Here is a 20,100-nt window from a genome sequence, read left to right as displayed (position 1 = left end):
TGTTGCGCCAAATATTTTGCATTTCCAATAAAATATAACAACAGGATGCTCCCTTGGCCCAGAGACCATGAAAACATGAAATAAGTAATATACTTACATATTTATTGCACCTAAACGCAATTTGGTCCTTACAATGTATTTTTCCTAAAACCTACAATTCATAAACTACTTCCATACATAAAGCAAATTTAATATCGGTCAACTGGATCAAAAGCTATGATTAAAAAAAAAAAAAAGTTTTGAAAAATCGCGATTTTAATGATGAAAATACGGGTCTGATAGTGTTCAACCAAGTATTACGATATCCCGTGTTGCACTGCATCAATTTTCTATTAAATGGCTGAAGTAGTTCTTAGGCAAACATTCGAGAAATTTACTTAGAGATTCCACTCGAAATTTCCCAATTATTTCATCGTACTTTGTGTTTTGTTTTTTTTTTTTGCACCCAACTAAAGATTCAGAGTTATCTAAATGGATTAGTTCACTATTTTCAACGCATTTTCCTTCCAAGGGTTTCATCTTATTGCCTCTAAAAATTTCTCAATTCCACAAGGATGTTTCCTTAAGATTTCTCCAATAAATTATTTGTATAATCATTCGTATAGTAAGTTTCGTTCGTTTTAGTCATCAACCAGAGATGACTCTACAAAGAATCTCTCTAATAATCCATCAGAAATTTTTCGTAATTGTCTAACATTTGACCAAGAAATTAATATACGTATAATTTTCAATGAGATTTAAGTAATTCCTACTTCCACTTCTACTCCAGCCATTCCAACAATATTTTTAATGTATTCCACAATGATTTTTTTTTTTCAAGATTCTTTCATGACCCATAACAAATTCTTCGGCTTCTTTCTTCAAACTCTTCACCAAAGCTTCTATAGTTGCGCCAAATAAATTGGCCGTAATTCAACCCGAAGATTCCACCTATTTGAGCCAAATTTTGTTTATATGTTGAGGTCGGAAAAAAATGTTATTTTTAATCAAATTTTCATAGAGATCCAAGCAATAGAAGCAAAGATATAGCGTTCCACGCCTCGCTTTCTTATGAGCGCGTTGTGCTTATTTAAAACTTTCAACGCGACTATCTCGGAAACATTTTTTTTTTTTTCAAAATCGTCGATACGGTGACTACGATTGCGGAATCTGTTCTCAACCGATTTCTACCAATTTTTGATATTTTTTTTTTTTTTTGAGTGTTCGCTATTTGCGTGTCTTTGAACGATCAATATTTTTTCGAAAAAAAAAAACCATATCAGTGTTATGACTTTTTTATTCATTTATTTGGTTGGAAAAAGAAATTTTTTTGAGGAATATCGTTCTCGTTTGCAAAACCTTTTTTATGTAATTGCGATCGTTCAAGGACACCACAAGGTCCTCTAGTAATGGTTACGTTTTGGGGTTTGCAGTTTTAGTTGAGCCGTTGGACTGTAATTATAGTCACGGCAAGCCTCGTTAAAGAAAACACGTTTTACAGAAATTGATATAACTTTGTTAAATATAACTATTGTTTCATGTTCTTAAGCAGATTTTACACATTTAATATTGTTATGTATGACGTAGAAAAAGAATTTCAAAAAATATGTCTACAAACTTTTGCAACAATTCAAACTTTTCCTTATTTTCAGGCACCACAACATATATACCCTCAACATATATACACAAAAAAAAACATTTATGTTTCGTTTTCACCAATAGATAGATATTTTAAATATTCTTCAAACATGGAGAAACAAACTAAGTCTCCAAATATATTGGCAACACTGTCTGAATAAGGTACTATTGTTTCTTAGCATTCATAGCTCATGGGCGCTGTCCATAAACTACGTAGACTCATTTTTCCATTAATGGTTAATCATTCCTCCAAAAACTGGTAATACTACTAAAATGCATATCAATCTTAAGCATTCAGTACACGCTTTGCCAAGTGTGCAAACTTTTCCGCACACATCAACCAACCGCAAAGCATACGCTTGACATTTCCGATGGTTTGTCAATGTTGAGACCGCTGTTGGCCTGTTGGATTATGCGTGTGGAATCATTTTCACAATTGGCAAAGCGTGTACTGAATGCTTTATCACTTAGGGTGCATTGCAAGATATAATGTTCCGAAAACAAGAAACTGGTGCCCATAAAGCGAACTTATTTTTTAGATGCTGGCAATACTGTTGCCTGAAATTGCAATACGGTAAGAACTTTCTTTGCATGCAGGATTGTTTGCATTATAGAACATACGTATGCTGAACAAGGTGCAAGTGAACACAATGTGCCATCCAGAGTTTTACATAGTGATTCACCCTAGTAGCACACATGTTATAAAAATGCATATGCAACGCTTATATGATCAAATTTTAGCATACAAAAGTTGTTCATACTTTTGTAGAGCATGTGTGCTACTCGGGCATGATGTTGACTACTGGCAACACTACTCAATGTTACCAGCAAAAACATTATTGTAGTGTGACACAACTTGTGTCGCAATATTAAATAATTAAGTGCACTTGAGGAGCACTAACATTGTTGAACATTCCAGAAATTGGGCTTAATTTGAATATGCATGATCAGTGCTGCCAGCAACAACAATCAATCATTATCATCAACAGTGTGATATAATGTATTGCACTTGAGGGATACTATTACTCTTTTGAACATTTGAATAGCATATTCCGCACCGAATCTGAGCTATTGAGCTTTATGTTAATGTGTACGACCAGTGTCGCCAGCATCGTTATTGTTGTGTCACATTGTCAAATAATGGATTTCATTTGAAATACGCGATAACATTGTTAAACATTCGCACCGGATCTGAAATAATCACCTTTATTATAATCTCCATAATTCCAGTGTTGCCAGCAACGAAGTCATAGTTGTGTCACAATGTGAAATGTCTATCTGATGTCACATCTGAGAAATGGAGCTTTATTTTATCCTATAGGACCTATCTTGCAAGCTACTTCAAGAAGTGTGTCGTGTAATATGATACTAATGACGCAACTTGACGTCTACATAATCTTGGCAGAACATTCTAATTGACTTGTCCACGATGACGTCACACGTCAACGATCAGCAAGATATGAGTGGTAACTACAAAGCGTGTTTACTAAAATCACTCCTAACATCTTGCATCTGGCGAGTTCCGGTGAACATACAGTTAACTTTCGGTCGCTGGATGCTCCTGAATATTTCATATTATTTAAACAGTGCCCGTGGTTAGAGGGGAAATAAGAAGCAACCCAGTGGAAAAAGAAGACCGTGGATTGATCCATCAGGTTTTTTGGTAAAAAACCGTGATGTTGATCGCTGTTTCAAATTAATTGAGCAGTGTTGCCAGTTGAAAAGAAAATATTACGGAACTGTTCTTACAGAAAAAGAAGCATAAAGCTAATTCACGACTACTTGCTGAAATGTAATCCGTTCACTCAATCTTTAAAAAACATGTGAAGTATTCGCTTCTTAGTAAATTACAGATGCAGATCCCTACTTTTAGTGCAGCAGTGTTGCTAGCTTACAGGAAAAAAAAAACTTCAAATTATTCTATGTAACATAAGATACCATTGACCGCTCACTCAAATTAGGCTGGCGAGTTAAATGGGATTAACCTATAACTGGTACACTATATAGAAACAGGGTGCAAGGAAGTCAAATTGTTTTTATATTTATTTTTATTTGAGAAAATTTCGAAGTTCAAATGAGTACAAAGATCTTATGTGGACGTGATCTTCAATTCTCGAAATGTTTCATATTGATTTGCATCGCTAAAGTTTAACCATCTACAACCCGCCTTAAAGCGGGGTATTGTTTGAGCATTTTTTTTCGTTCTCGGGTAATCACAAATTTTATATTTTTAACTGATATTTAGGACTATTATGTGTATCTCAAAAGAGCTTTTGGTGTCTGTTTTAGCGTATTTTGATTTTTTTTTTTTTTTTTGATTATTTAAGAACTGATGTTTTTGTCACCTTTCAGATGCCATTGTATGTTTTGTATTAAATCGTAACAATTAAGATATTTAAACTTTTTCCCCAATCATTCTGCCATAGTAAAAAAGTTAAGTGGAGTTTTCACTCTTAATAAAAATAATTATTTTCCCTAAATTTACACGTATAATAAAAATTTTCTTAAAATTGAATGAAAATAAAAAAAAATTCAACGATAATCATAAAATCTCAAAATGATGAATCGGTGAAATATCTCACCGATTTCACTCAAATGGGCTTTTTGGAAAAATATAATGTTTTATAATATAACGATGTACAAAAATAAAAACTAAAAAAATCAAAAACCAAAATTCACAAAATTGCCATTCATATCATGTTCAAATCGATTTTAGATGGCGAAAAATGAGAAAAAATGTTTAAAAATCAACTATGGCCAATTTGTGAGGTCTTATGGCCATAACAAAACCTAATTGCAGTGAATTTAACGGGTCTGTTCAGTTATTTCTGACAGATCTTAGATTTTGTTAAATAATTATAAAATTTATCCAGAAATAGCAGCATCAGATTAAATTAAATTTTCAAGAATGGGAATAAATTAAAGTTAGTCTTCTTTAGGGATTCAATAATTTAAAAAAAAAAAGTGTCAAAAAGTCTCATAAAATCTACTGTTGACAGTTTTTATACTTGAATTTGCCATAAAACGGCTATCCAGTATCAGAGATATAACGACGCATTCACGATGAAAGTTATCACATCAATTTAAATCTTTTTAACTTGATTTCCAGATTTATCATCTTCATAAAACATTCAAAATACGAGCCTTCAGACAGCCAATTTTATTCAAATCCTCCTACATCTTTCTCCCATTTCTGAGCCCCGCATAACCTGGGCATGAACAACATTAGCATCATCACAGTCATCTCTCACTCAGCAAGCTCATCAATTCTTGACAAGTGCTGTGCTGTGCAAGAGATGGAACGAAGGAACCCGAAAGGTGCTGAGAAAAACTTTTCTAATGAACCCCCAACCTAACATCTGCGCCCTCCCCCCTTGCCTTGAAAACGGAAACGATCCTTCGCCGGCAAAAAGACCAACTGGATACCGACTGTACATAGTGGTGACGATGACGCCTTCCTTGTCCTCTTGGCACGACGTCCCAAAGTGGGACAGAGCTAGCTTAGTGTGAGTAGACACAAAGTTGTCTCGATACCAAAGAAATCCAGGACATACTGGGAATCGAACCCAGACACCGTCAGTGTGTAGTCTTACCAGGTCTTACCCTCAATCCAGATTCGGTTGTCCTTTTTCCCATCGAGGACGGTGATGACACCCCGACGACGACGACGATGGTGGTCTGTAGTCATTAAGCTCATAGAATATGGGGAGAAGAAAAAATCATCACCCTTTAACCGAGCTTAATTCTCACCACAACGGACGGACGACGACCGATGAGATGAATGGCTGTCGGCATTTATTGCTGCAATCTTCTTCTTTAGTAAGCAGGACTGCTGTCACATATCTACTTAGAGCTACAAAACTGTTCATACATATGTTAAGGTGGGTGGATATGACGAATAAAGTCACCATGATAATATGCACTTCTAGGAAGAGTGATTACAATAATGGTGGGATCGGCCTCGGGATATGTCATTTAGTGGTGAGGGTCTCGAAGAAACAAGATGAATTAGATGTCCTTTCAGATAAGATGAATCATTAGTGTACATGGAATGAACCACACCCCATACATTTTTGCCCATTCTCCTCTAGAAGCGAAAGCTCTTAGTTACACTTTTTGAACATTACTAAGAAACAGAATCTGCCAGCTTTCTTCGAATTGCTGGTCAAATTGCTTGATAAATGATTCGAGTTATATCCTTCCTTCAGCAGTACCGTATAGTCTAATAACAGACGACCTCACACAAATATCATCGGTGATTTTGATATTCTTGTCAATGAAATAAGAACAACTCACAGGAAGTCAAGAACTCAAGAAAAAGGATACCATTTGGCCCGTTTGAAACTTGCTACCGAGCATGATGCGATTACGCCAATAGATATCGAATTATCTCATATTACACGAGTGCCAAAGGGGCTGGGAGTGGTTAATTTTCTGCGTTAGGAGTTATCATCCTTTGGAGAGTAGAACTTCCCATCCAGACATGGTCATGGATAAGCAGGATCACTGATGATATACCCATCCAAGCGAGCAGCTGAAAAGCTGTCGACGGTGATGGGAGAATGCTTAATAACACGGTCCGACAATTTTTTTGCCCAGCTCCAAATTTCACTTTTTCTGATTGCTCCCGACTAGAAACTCATAAATCTGAAGTTTTGACCCTCCCCCTCCTGGGAGAGGGGAGGGGCATTGTTTTGAAATTTTGAAAAATCGAAAAATTTCGAGGTTTTTTGATCGCCATTTTGGCTAAATGCACGATATCGAAAAAGTAAAAGGTTGACCACGGAGCTTTAGGGGTTGTGCAACTACCAACAAAATTTCACGAAGATCCGTCAAGCCATTCTCGAGAAACGGTGTTTTTACGAAATGATGTTTTAAAGATTTCTTATATTGCACGCAAAGAATTCAACTACTATATGGCACAATTGCTGATTTAACCATGCCGTTTAGCATCATGGTGTCTTCGAGGAAGTTTTTCAGTACAATAACGTGCTTCTTTTAACCTGTTGGTAAAAATGATCAATCCCCCCAAAAGAGAGATAGAAAATTTACTTTTTGAATTTTTCAAGATACAAGGTTGATGTCTTCATAAAAGTTGTAGAAAATGCTGTTTTGAATAACTTTGTCGAAGACGCCAAAATCGAAACTCTGTTAGTTTTCAAGATACGTTACGTTTTTATTACCGGTGGCCCCTTGAAAGTGGTTTTTTCCTCAATAACTTTTTTCACTTTTGATATTATTATATAAATATATTATATTATGTAATTATATTCTCACAGGTATAGGTCAATAGGTCAATCATTTTGTTTTTCTAAATAAGACAATTACTTGTACACAGCAAATAATTTTGTAATATCCAGGCGCGTAATTTCTGGCGATGTATCCCTTTTCAAACGTAATCTCACTAGGATGCATCATTTTCCAACAATTATCACACTCACCATGTACACCTTGGTTGGCATCGGAAAATGTCAATAAACCCATGCCAGCAGATACCTAGAAGCAGTATCATGTTTATCATCTACCATCCAACTCGGTGAAATAGCCGAGAGGTAAGGAATACGGCTCTCAATCAACGGACCAGTGTACGAATCCATGCCAATATTTTACTTATATATGATTCATCAATCGTTCCGGTTCTAGCGATTGCTAGACTCACTTTCTAGCTGCGGCGGCTGATTTGCTGCGTAGAATGAATGTAATTTTTACATCAATTTTACGACGTGACTGATGTGCATCGAAAATGATGTGATATTACAAGAATTTTTTTGCTGTGTACTTTCGCATTTGTACCCATTGACACATAAGCCGGGACGAACAGCTAGACTTCCCTTCCTAAGTAAGACGTAATAAGATATTTTTGTCTCACCGACTGAGGTGAGAGGTTACCAATCACAACAAAAGCAATAGATTTAAAAAAAAGACAATTACACCGTCTTCGACCTTGCGGCCTCTACAGACTGAACAGTACAAACATTCGACAACGGACAACACATATAACACCCAGTGGCCCAGTGGAGAATTTTCCGTTTGACGAAAAGTTTTCCCCGACTGGAGCGAGAATCGAACCCACACTCCGAGGCTTACGAAACACCTAAACGACTGACGCCGATAACCGCTCGGCTACGAAGCCCATGAAAACAAAATAAGCAGCGCACAATGGTACAGAGCCGTTTCTTGCTGGACAAAAAGTATAACGGCCAAATTATAAGTTTTTGATTTATGCAAAAATGTAGAAGTTTCTTCAAATTTTTTATCCTTTTTTTAATATTGGAGGTCCAAATTTTTCTTAGGATCAAATTATCAACTTGTTTTTTTATATAGAGCAATGAATGTTCCACAAATCTCTGAATACTTTGTATACTTGTAATATCATACATTTGTGTTTAAGACTTAAATCTCGTATCCTTTTATTTTGTTTTCGTAATTATGACCATTTTTATACGAAAAATACCATAATCTCAAAATTTACTTAATCGCCTTAAACAAAAAAAAAACCTTTTTTTAGTTTCTTCGTCATTAAAAAGTGAAAATTAATTCTTTTGAACAATACTAATAAATTTAAAATCCACTTGAACCATCATAAGATAAGAAGTGCCAAAAATAAACCATTTTTAGAAGAAACCCAAGAAAAACTTTTTTCAATTGGCTTATTAAAAACTCCATAATTCTACACAATATTGACAACATAGCTAAATCTAATAGTTTAGACATAGACTTAATAGTTAGTTGTTGGTTGATGTGTAAAGCTTTTAGTTAAGCTATAGATACGGCGCTGAACCGTGCGGAGCCGTGTTATCTAGATGTCCATGAAAACACACACATTCTGTGTGCACCGCCCAAACGCCAAATAAGTGAACTTGTGCAAAAGCTCATATTTTTTGTGAAATTCAGCCATTCCACAGGGAACCAATGTAGTAGACGCTTTATTTGATGGGTTTGTCGTTCATTGAAAAATATTAGATCATATTTTATTTTTATGTTGACATTACAGTAATTAATTCCAACCCTCTAATACCCAACCCCGACTTAGGGCAGGGTATAGTTTGAATATTTTTGTATTTTATATCTGATAGCTAGGATTGATAAGCATATCTGAAAATATTTTTTACAACTCGGCACTATAATATATTTTTTTGCAATTTCTCATCGTAATAGGCTGTTTTACCTCACGCAAATCTAACAGGAAAAGGCCTACTTTCCCACACCAAACTAACAGTGCTGTAATGGTTCATTACAGCACTGATTTGCGTTGCGTAATGAACCATTGCAGCACTGTTTTCAGTTTTGATCAACTTATTGATGCTTTCTGGACGCAGTTTTGAAAAATTGTGATAACTGCACAGTATAACCTGCTATGATCAGATTTTCTTAAACATAACTATGATCATCAGTGTGCAGTTTGATGCAAAAGTTTTGTTAAAAATTATCCTCAAGTGGTAATTTATGAACTTGCAAAAAACGTTGTACGCAACTCGGTGCAGAACTCTATTTTTACAGCACTCATCGTAATTATCCAACTCGGCAAGCCTCGTTGGATAAATGTACGACTCGTGCTGTAAAAATCTTCATTCTGCACCTTGTTGCGTAAACTACTATTTTATACTTGCCGTTTCGGTAAGGTAACGGCCTACTTTTCCGCACGATACCACGATGCATTATGGTTCAGAATGCAACTCATTTCGATTGCATTATGAGTCATAATGCAATTGTTTCATTGACAACCTCAGTTTCCACGGCTAGAGCTTGAAAAACTGTGACGGTTATAGCACGGCATGCTTGATTCAATTTTTGTGTTCAGCAAGATTGAGCACGTAGCCGTTCCTATTTAACCACAGCGAAGCACGATGATATTGATGGAAACGATTATATTCAAATGACATTTTTTTTCTTTGCAAAAAAAAATGTGTGCAACTCGTTGCAATACTCGATTTTTACAGCACTCATCATTTTGCAAATCGTTACATAAATAACTAACATGATGTCTTCTGAAGCGTATTTCATTTTTTATCATTCAAAAATTTATGTTTGGTGACCTCTCAGATGTCATTGTTTCTTTTGTATTAAATAGCGACAATTTACATTTTTCAAAATTTGCCCCAACCATTCTATCATCATAAAATAGTTTTGCGGAATTAAACACTAGCATTATTTTTCCACAAGTAGCAAATGAAAAAGCAAAGTGAAATTTTCCTAAAGAATATTAAAATATCGAAACATTTCAACAGTAATCACAAAATCTCAAAATGTTTTTCACTCAAACAATGAGAACTTAAATTGGCTTTAAGAAAACAGATAAAAGTGTAGGGATGTTCAAAAAAAAATAAAAGAAACAAAAAATCATAAACTTACGAATAAAAAAGTATCGTCAACCAAATCACGTTTAAATCGATTTAAGATGGCGAATAATGATATTGAGATCCAAATAAAAAAAACACATTTTGATGTTATAGGGGATTTTTTCGGCTTTCAGTGTATCAAGCGAAAGTATCTTTCTGACATTCTTGCTATAGGTAAAGGATAAACATAAATTAACTTGAAATAAATGGACTTTGTACCAATCAACTATCTTTTATCATATGCGAACTTTTTCCCCAAGTATGAGGCAAATGTTGTGAAGTACTTGCATTAAAAGCTTTATTACTAGAGCTAGAAAAAGAACTCGATAAAATCTAGTGCTATGTTTTGAAGGTTACATGATAGGAAATCGTTAAACAATGAAAAACGAAATTATTGTCTTTCCGCTTTATAGTTATTTTGTGCAGACTGTTAGGTGCGAACTTTTGCCCCGCACTAATTTATAGGCAATTGTAAGCAAATTACCTCATACAAATGCGCAAGTACAAGTAATTGTCTTATTTAGAAAGTCAAAATGATTAACCTATTGGAGACTGTGAGAATAGAATTGTGGAATCAAAAGTGAAAAAAATTATTGAGGAAAAAACACTCAAGGGGCCGCCGGTAATAAAAACGTAACGTATCTTGAAAACTAACAGAGTTACGAATTTGGCGTCTTCGACAAAGTTATTCAAAACAGCATTTTCTACAACTTTTATGAAGACATCAACCTTGTATCTTGAAAAATTCAAAAAGTAAATTTTCTATCTCTCTTTTGGGGGGATTGATCATTTTTACCAACAGGTTAAAAGAAGCACGTTATTGTACTGAAAAACTTCCTCGAAGACACCATGATGCTAAACGGCATGGTTAAATCAGCAATTGTGCCATATAGTAGTTGAATTCTTTGCGTGCAATATAAGAAATCTTTAAAACATCATTTCGTAAAAACACCGTTTCTCGAGAATGGCTTGACGGATCTTCGTGAAATTTTGTTGGTAGTTGCACAACCCCTAAAGCTCCGTGGTCAACCTTTTACTTTTTCGATATCGTGCATTTAGCTAAAATGGCGATCAAAAAACCTCGAAATTTTTCGATTTTTCAAAATTTCAAAACAATGCCCCTCCCCTCTCCCAGGAGGGGGAGGGTCAAAACTTCAGATTTATGAGTTTCTAGTCGGGAGCAATCAGAAAAAGTGAAATTTAGAGCTGGGCAGAACAAAAGTTGATTTTTTGTCGGACCGTGTAATTAATGCCCATCCATCATCATTCACGGTTCGTTGTTTCACGGCGAAGTACCTACTTGCGCGTTCGTCGTCTACCACTACTGAAAATAGTCGATGCGGACGGGAGCTTTAGCAGCTAGGTACCTACCGAGCTAATGGAATTCATAAGTTAATGAGGAATGGGACGCGTGTCTGTGGGTTAAATATGCAAGCACACACGCACGCACGCACGCGGTCCACGATGGGAACATTTCTCATCTCCGGTTCGGCACGAGCGCAGGTCATAAGCTAATTATAGTTCGCGATTGGTGGAGATGTGATGTGAGCTGAATTCGTCAACAGTTTGACCTGCTGAGGTAACAAATTTCCATGCAATTTCTTCACGCAAATTTCGGAAATTTTCATATTTTGAGAGAAAACTCACTGGAATTTTGGAAATTGTGTTAGAAGTTTTAGAATTTTCCAGTGGTATTCTACAAATTTCTGCGAGGATTCAAGAAATTCTGATTGTCAATTTCTCAAATAATAAAAAGATTTTGTAAACTCCAACAGAAGTATTACAAACTCTCACACAAACTCAAAATCGCAACTTTCTACAATTAAAACCTATCCAAATTTGGAAAGCTCGATCTGACTGCCTATAGATGCTACGTCAGTATCACCAGATACTCATACTGAATCAATGAAATACCTTTTTGGATTGATAAGCATCTTCAACAGTATATGAGTGATTTTTTTTTCAATCAACTCAACATATACATGTAAAAAAATCATTGCTCAGGTGGGATTTGATCTCACGACCCTTATTCGCTAGACAAGTGCTTTCCCAACTAAGCTACCGAGCCAATTAATGTGCACGGCATTTTAATTGTTTTGCCATGTCATTAATTGTCTCGGTAGCTTAATTGGAAAAGCACTTGTCTAGCAAATAGGGATCGTGAGTTAAAATCTCACCTGAGCAATGATTTTTTTCGGAATTTCACTAATAATGTATCCATCTTTACATGTATATGTTGAGTTTATTGAAAATCATTAATTGACCACATGGATTGGTATACCGAAGACTTTGCCCTTAAGTCAGTATATGAGTGTTGGCGATCGTCTTATTTTTAGGCGAATGGCGACTGCTTAGTCAGCTTGCTGGTGGGAAAGGTGATAGAAGTGACGATTGAAATCTCTTGCCCACGAAAGACCGTATAAATCACTGCGTCTGCACAAGTTCATGTGAATGTCGGAGTGTTTTGGTGGAGGATTCACGTTGATGTGTGGATACCCAGGCGTAAGGCGATAGTTTGTGTGATATGATAGATTGACAGTTTGATACAGAGAAGCCTGATATGAAGATTTTGCTGTATTTTACAGATTTTTGAGCTCCTATACAGACAAAATACAGGTTTTTAAAATGGGATATAGATTTTTTCAGAAAGCCGATAAAGCCTTCAAGTTACTTTTTAAGATTTCCAATGGAAAAGTGTATAAGACACTGCTAATACTTATTGAAAGTTGTACAAATACGTCAAAACAGTGTATTTTCTCAAATATCTTGGAAGAAAAGTTTAAATGTTTGCCCTTCAAAACAACATTTATTCCAAGATGAAAACAAAAAATCTTAAAAAAAACATCAGAAAATAACACCGTTTTACTAGCTACTAGCTATGTGAAATAGAACGATACAGAAAGATCGATATTTCCATCGAGCCGATGCAGACTTTTGAAAAGGACGGCAAACAGCTTTTTCATCCCGTTTCCGATTCTAGCGATGGCAATCAATGAATGAATAATATACATAAGTTGTATTCCTAGAGACGTGGGAGAAAGTTGATTAACAGATACAAAGTACACGGGAACAATCCGTTCCCGAAATCATGACGAAAAATTTAAATAGCCATAAAATATGCCACTTATCATGACTAAGAGTCAAAGTATTATCTCTATATATAAAAATGAGTTTGAAGTCCCTTTGAGGCAACAAAACTCACGAACGGATGAACCGATCAGCATGGCCCTTGCACGGTTCGATTCATATTCATTGTGACTGTGCTTATAAGCAGAAAAAGTAACGAAAATCAACTAAAAAAGAAAGAAAATTGATTAAAGTACTGCTTTTTTTATGCGAACTGGGAAGAACATCAACACGATCGAAATGACACAAATCTAGAGTGCGGTGCAGCAATGACCTTAACAATTGCCAAACCACAACAACTTGGCAAGACAAAGTTTGCCGGGCCAGCTAGTATAAATTAAAAATACCTACTAATTTGACGATGGAACCGAAGTCAAAATGACAAGTACCAATTTCATGAAAAAGGGTTATGATTTCACTAATTTTCATTATAGTTCAACAGTACACGCGGCCTCAATTTATCATTTTTAGCACTAAATATAGAAAACTGCGTTACGGGTAAACAAGTCATGATATCATGCCATTTTTTATGGTGTATATTTGTGTAGGGAAATACGTGTAGTTTCGTTGAAAGAGTTCTTTATTATGACCTAATCTACTTAATGATACATCAAAGCCTGCTACAGTTCGACCATCTTGACAGAACACATCGTCCTCGATGTGAAAGTTCCAACACAACGTCACATTTCTAAAGGCTCTAACTCGATGGCTCAGTCTTCGATGCTGTAATGCAATAAATGCTGATATAACTTTTCTCTCAATGATCTCAACTTTCCGTTTTCATTCTTCATGTAACTCCTCTCGCAGACTTTCTTATTCGAGAGTAATGCGTAGTATATACTCGGATGTCCCATGGAATCTTCATCTTCAATGTGTCATCTATGTGGCCCACAATCATCATCCGCTTTTACAGTTCTTTCTAATTCACTGGTTACGAAATTGCTCTTCCAATCAGACGCTCATGGTTTCGACATTCTTCGTAGGGTATTCTTGTAATGGCACGTCCAAGCAACTCCAAATTTTGAATACTGTTCCAGAAAATTGAGGTTTCCATCTCACTTCTGAATTATAGGGAAATACGTGTAGTTTCGTTGAAAGAGTTCTTTATTATAACCTAATCTACTTAGTGATACATCAAAGCCTACTACATTTGTAACATAAAAACACACATTTATTGGCCAAAACATGCCAGTTTCGGGTTCCGGGGTTTTACCCGTGAAAAAGAAGAAACAAAGAAAAGAGACGGGTCAGGATTTGAACCCAGAAAATTCTTCATATCAACCAGAAACGGTTATAACTAGAACATCAAATCCGTCAACCCACTCCAAATTCCGCATAGAAATTTCATAAATTGCTGTCGGAAAGCAAAAAAGCCAAGACGGAACAAAAAGCATTCTACAACTTGTACCAAAAATTGTACAAATTCTGACGTTTGATATTTTTTTTATTTTATTTACGGATGCCTTTGACCATGAAAACATAATTTTGCTTATAGTGTCTTCGGCAAAGTTTATCTATAAAATAATTTCTATTTTATAAAAACATCAGTTGGGTGATTAACTCCCCGCACGGTGTGTTGAAACACGATTATTATCGCACTTTCATGAACCTAAAATATTTTATCGGTATAAGTTAGCCTTAGCTGTATATATTAAGATTCTGGAGGTAAAAAAATCTTTCATCGGGGAAAATTAAAATAAATTCGATTTTAGTAGTTTACCACTTTTCCCATATAATTACGGTATTACGAAAATCTGATGAACCTAAACTCTGCTAGAAAGAGTCCCCTTTCTAATAATAAATTTGAAACCATTTAGAGAGAAACGAATGCAAAAGTCTTTAAAACGAGTTAAAATTTGTTTGGCGTTCGTTTCATGTGTCCAGCCCACTACAGTCTGCCGAAAGTCATAAATCATAAAAGTCTGCATTCCTTCCATATGTCTGGTACATATATATTTATAATGGAGGAAAACAAATACTTCCCATTAGTGCGACTCATACATTTGAGGAAACACCATACACCTGTGACTCATACCATTTGCAGCACACACTCTTTATGTACTAATTTTCCTGAAATGACGGGTATTAGTTGCACATAGTTTGCATGTCAAACCATGTAACGATAAACCTAAACGACGATCACACGGCCACGAAAGATGATTAGATAGCGAAATTAACTGTTAATTAAGTTGTTTTGAGCTAGTTTAGCAGAAATACTGATAGCTCCTCGAATATTAGGTACACCGGGGCAAGTTGAAACGGGTGGGGCAAGATGAAACAGCGGGTTAACATTATGTTTTCCAATGATGATAAACAGTTTGATTGCCGTATTACATAGTTTTTGATTCAAGCAATCTTTTAGCGAAGAAAGAATTTCAAAATTGTTTTGAAATCTATTTCAAAACTTCGTGTTTCATCTTGCCCCACCCGTTTCAACTTGCCCCACCCGTTTCAACTTGCCCCGGTGTACCTTAGTAATAAGAACTTTTATGTATATTGTGCTCTGATTTTGCAGGGCTCGATGTTCTACTAACAAGTGAAAATTTTTCCTATGAATACTTTTGTTCGCATTTTGGACACATAGGGCTGATTTCTTTCCTTGACTTAAGCGTTAAACCAGGTTTAATTAGGTTTACCGGTTAATCCGAGGTGAAGAAATCAGCCCTTAGAGAATAGCTTTTAATTATTCTTTCGACACACGCTCTTGATACACGTACTTTAAGGTAAGCATATGTTATATTTTTTTTTATTGTGAAATCAATCAATGTTTGGTTGAAACAGTTTTTGATATGATGATGATAAACCTGGACATGTTGGCGGAATACATGTACAGGGGATGGCCAAAATGTTTGGGATAGGCAACTTTTTTTTCTCTCACAAAAAAGTTCAACATGCAATAACTTTTCATAGAGCGCATCAAAAATTCTCAAATTTTGACTGTTTGTCAACTTATTATATGTGCATCATTGGTACAAATTTGGGCTCGATTGGTTAATCTTTCGCAAAGTTAGAACCGTTCGGGTAAAACACTATTTTTCAGACAACTCATGTTTGAGCTGTCATATCTCGGAAACCAGTGAACCGAATTGAATGAAATTTTGAACGTACACTAACAATATGTAAATGCTTTACAAACTATTAAAACATAGGTACTTTTTAAACGTTGAAAAAAGTTATCATGGATTGACACTTTTTGCATTTTTCTCGAAAAAATGTATTTTTTTCACATCAATGTCAATAAATTTTAGTGTTGATATCCAAAGATTTTCCACTTCTGTTCTCAAATTATCTCAAATCAGATATATTAGAGCCTATTTAGATTGAAGGAAGAACACATTTAATAATTTTTGTGTGGTATTGTAAATTTGACTAATTTTCCTCTATATGGGTAAAAATTTCAACCCGGTATAACTTAATTCGCCGTAAGAAAATATTACATTTTATAACGTCGTATTAAGTATCAATATATTGTTGATAAACGTTTAAAAATTCATTCAATTCGGTTCACTGGTTTCCGAGATATGACAGCTCAAAAATGAGTTGTCTGAAAAATAGTGTTTTATCCGAACGGTTCTAACTTTGCGAAAGATTAATCAATCGAGCCCAAATTTGTATCAATGATGCACATATAATAGGTTGACAAACAGTCAAAATTTGAGATTTTTTGATGCACTCTATGAAAAGTTACAGCATGTTAAATTTTTTGAGGGAGAAAAAAAGTTGCCTATCCCAAACATTTTGGCCATCCCCTGTACGTAAAAAGAATATCGGATTTTGATTGCTAAATAGTTATAGCACATAGAAGACGGTTGGAAGGTATCGAGTGTACGGGTGACTTTTTAATTCAATTCTAATGGATAGTTTCCACTTCGTAAGTACAGTGCTGTGGTTTTTCGGTTTAATGACTAGTCGTTTTAATCACTGTTCCTTTTTATTTCGTTTTTATCACGCTCTGCAAGGACAAGTGACATTTCTCCTAATACTAAATCTGTTGTCAAACTCACTTTGCAAAAAAGAAGGAGTTTTACTTGAAAAAAGAAGCTTTATTTTATGCAGTCTAAACATTGAAACCATTCAAATGCATAAAGTTTTTATCAAGACCAAATTGTCCTATAAAATAAAACTACAGATAACCCAGACGAACATAGAAAAAAAATCACTACACGAGATAACTATTGCAAATTGATATGTTTCCAATATATTTTAGGCTTATACTATAAGATGTCATTCACATTGACATATATTAAGCATACGTTTCGTTCAGTAAGGTAAATTCTAAATAAAAATTATGATGTTTTGAAAAATATTTCAATACCATTTGCATAATTATCCTTGACAAAATGATTGTTTCATGTTATGACATTCAAACTGCTTATCATGATTAGATAATATCACGTTAACCCGCAGTTTCATCTTACTCCACCCGATTGAACTTGCCCCGGTGTACCTCATTTTAAACCGAATGTTGAATAATCATTTTTGTATGCATTAACATAACATGACAACGCCAATCTAATGTATTTTGTGTCAACTTTTTATTATTTGAGACTCAACAGCCCACTTAACCCTAAAGGTATCAATTTATAAGTAACAAGGAGACAAGTCTTTGAAAATTTTAAGATTTTGTATATACGGAAGTCCTCAACAGATCAGAGGCTGAACTTTTACAAATAAGTTACACACACTCAGTATAGTCGACTCATACTTTTTGGCAAATATCCATGTGGATGTGGTTTGACATGCAAACTATGTGCAACTAATACCCGTTATTTTAGGCAAATTAGTACATAAAGAGTGTGTGCTGCAAATGGTATGAGTCACAGGTGTATGGTATTTCCTCAAATGTATGAGTCGCACTAATGGGAAGTATTTGTTTTCCTCCATTATAAATATATATGTACCTACCAGACATATGGGAGGAATGCAGACTTTTATGATTTATGACTTTCGGCAGACTGTAGTGGGCTGGACACATGAAACGAACGCCAAACAAATTTAAACGCGTTTTAAAGACTTTTGCATTCGTTTCTCTCTAAATGGTTTCAAATTTATTATTAGAAAGGGGACTCTTTCTAGCAGAGTTTAGGTTCATCAGATTTTCGTAATACCGTAATTATATGGGAAAAGTGGTAAACTACTAAAATCGAATTTATTTTAATTTTCCCCGATGAAAGATTTTTTAACCTTCAGAATCTTAATATATACAGCTAAGGCTAACTTATACCGAAAAAATATTTTAGGTTCATGAAAGTGCGATAATAATCGTGTTTCAACACACCGTGCGGGGAGTTAATCACCCAACTGATTAGGGGATCCCCTAAAAGTGAGAAATATTGTTTTATATACGAATTTAAACAATAATTAATAAGAAAATCGGGTAAAGTACTGTTCCTTTTATTTCCACTAAGAATTTGCATTCTTCGACAGATGCGACTCAACTGTAAGGACGTCTTCAGTGTCTCGTGCTTGACTCTACTGAGACACTTGACCACTGAGACACTGAAGAAGACCTTACAGTTGAGGTCGAAATACATACTTAGTAAATTTTTGCAGTCCAGAACTTTCACATTTTAAAATTCGAAATAAAATTTACCTATAGCGAATATTGCCATTTTATCCCGCTTTCGCCTGTATGTCAAAAACCACATACTAGAAGGTCTCCAGTTAGCCTAGTGGTTTAAGGCTATGGATCGCCAATTCATAGACGGCGGGTTCGATTCCCGTTCCCTTCGGAATTTTTTTTTTCAGCTTCCTGGGCATAGTGTATCATTGTGCTTGCCTCACAATATACAAACTCATGCAATGGCAGGCAAAGAAAGCCCTTCAATTAATAACTGTGGAAGTGCTCAAACAACACTAAGTTGAAGAGAGGCAGGCCAAGCTCCAGTGGGAACGTATAGCCACACAGAAGAAGACCATTATACAATGCAAAAAGTATCAAAATTTGATCTCGATTCTTTTTTAACTAAATTTTTTCCACATTGTTATGCAACAAAAAAATCACAGACGCTTTTGGAACTTCTTCTGATGATTTTGAGAGCATAAAAAGTATTTTTTTATCAACAGACGTTCTCAAAGTAGTATGATATGTTAAGTTTTCATAAAATGGGAATCATTTTATAGAAAAACTTTACCAAAGACGCTATAGAGCAAAAATTATGTTTTCATGGTCGAAACAATTTCGATCACGTTTTTGAGATACCCGCAACAGTGTGTTTCGACAGAAATTCTGCTAATACCCATTGGAAATTTTCAAAAAAAATTCATTACACCATCAGAACCATTTATTGTACCCTCGTCCGTTGAGTTTTATTATTGACACATCTTAGACGGAGATGTATGATAATCGACCTACTTTTGCTACACCATATCGATCATCGGATCCTTTCTTAGACCGACCACAAACAACCCCCTTCAACAACCGCAACAACGTTCAAAGTCCTTCCTCACACGTGCGTTACACGACGACGGCCCCACTGTAGGGGAAAGTGGGGCAATATGCCATTTTTCAAACTTTCATCGTTTTCAATGATATATAGCCTCATTTGTTAGGCTTTCAAAGTGGTAACAGCAACTAGACAATATTTGCTCGATGCTTCAGCAAAAATATTCACTAAATTATTGCATTTTCATTGATTTTTAGCGATTCAAAAAACTGGTTCGTAAAACGGAAGTGGTGCAAAAAGGCCATCTGCCATGGGGTAAGATGCCACTTCATGAAAACATTCAAAAATTACGTCCTTCAGTTTTCTGGCATTTTCGACTCACTTTCACCTTTTTGTCACGTTTTTTCGTTTACTCAATACATGGAGTGTTACCCCCCTCCCCACAAAACGATGATCGTAATATTTGAATGACCCCTAACATGGATAGCGTAGACATCAACAACCATGCGACTCCATGCGTGCCTCAATCTCGTTGGAAACACTTGGCTGGTAATAAAATCACCAGAAAACCTTAATTGCAAGCACGGAAAACCGGAAGTTACCAATTTTCATTGGGAAATCAAAAGATTTTC

At 35.4% G+C, this 20,100-nt stretch overlaps 1 protein-coding gene and 1 long non-coding RNA gene across 2 annotated transcripts in view; one reads left to right on the top strand and one right to left on the bottom strand.

The window, feature by feature from the left end:
- LOC115258700 (uncharacterized) overlaps positions 1 to 20,100 on the bottom strand; it is a 282,925-nt gene that overhangs the window by 202,939 nt on the left and 59,886 nt on the right. The window lies entirely within an intron of this gene.
- Positions 1 to 20,100, top strand: part of LOC115258666 (larval cuticle protein A2B-like) — a 56,139-nt gene that overhangs the window by 25,427 nt on the left and 10,612 nt on the right. The gene's annotated exons all lie outside the window — the stretch shown is intronic.

This window comes from Aedes albopictus, chromosome 2 (assembly GCF_035046485.1).
Source record: "Aedes albopictus strain Foshan chromosome 2, AalbF5, whole genome shotgun sequence".
Taxonomy (NCBI): Eukaryota; Metazoa; Arthropoda; class Insecta; order Diptera; family Culicidae; genus Aedes; species Aedes albopictus.
This window is presented reverse-complemented; position numbering and strand designations above follow the sequence as displayed.